A 661-nucleotide genomic window follows, 5' to 3' on the forward strand; every position below is an offset into this window, starting at 1 on the left:
TGTCACTAACGCCCCACAATCGTGAGTTTGAAGCTCGTCACAGTCATTTAATCCTTGAATCCTACTCAGAATACCACAGACAAGGTTTAGACCTTCCGGATTCTCTTGAATGGCACCATCAATTCTAGCTTATACCACGAGGATTCCGATTAAGGGATCCAAGAGATATCCACTCAATCTAAGGTAGAACGAAGGTGGTTGCTAGGCACACGTTCATAGGTGAGAATGATGATGAGTGTCACGGATCATCACATTCATCAAGTTGAAGAATAAGTGATATCTTAGAACAAGAATAAGCTGAATTGAATAGAAGAACAATAGTAATTGCATTAATACTCGAGGTACAGCAGAGCTCCACACCTTAATCTATGGTGTGTAGAAACTCCACCATTGAAAATACACAAGAACAAGGTCTAGGCATGGCCGAATGGCCAGCCTCCCAAATAGGGTTCAATCATAAAAACATGATCAAAAGATTCTTAATACAATAGCAAAAGGTCCTATTTGTAGAGAACTAGTAGCTTAGGGTTTACAAAGATGAGTAAATTACATAAAAATCCACTTCCGGTCCCACTTGGTGTGTGCTTGGGCTGAGCATTGAAGCTTTCATGTGTAGAGACTTTTCTTGCAGTTAAACACCAGCTTTTGTGCCAGTTTGGGC

Source organism: Arachis duranensis, chromosome 6 (assembly GCF_000817695.3).
Source record: "Arachis duranensis cultivar V14167 chromosome 6, aradu.V14167.gnm2.J7QH, whole genome shotgun sequence".
Taxonomy (NCBI): domain Eukaryota; kingdom Viridiplantae; phylum Streptophyta; class Magnoliopsida; order Fabales; family Fabaceae; genus Arachis; species Arachis duranensis.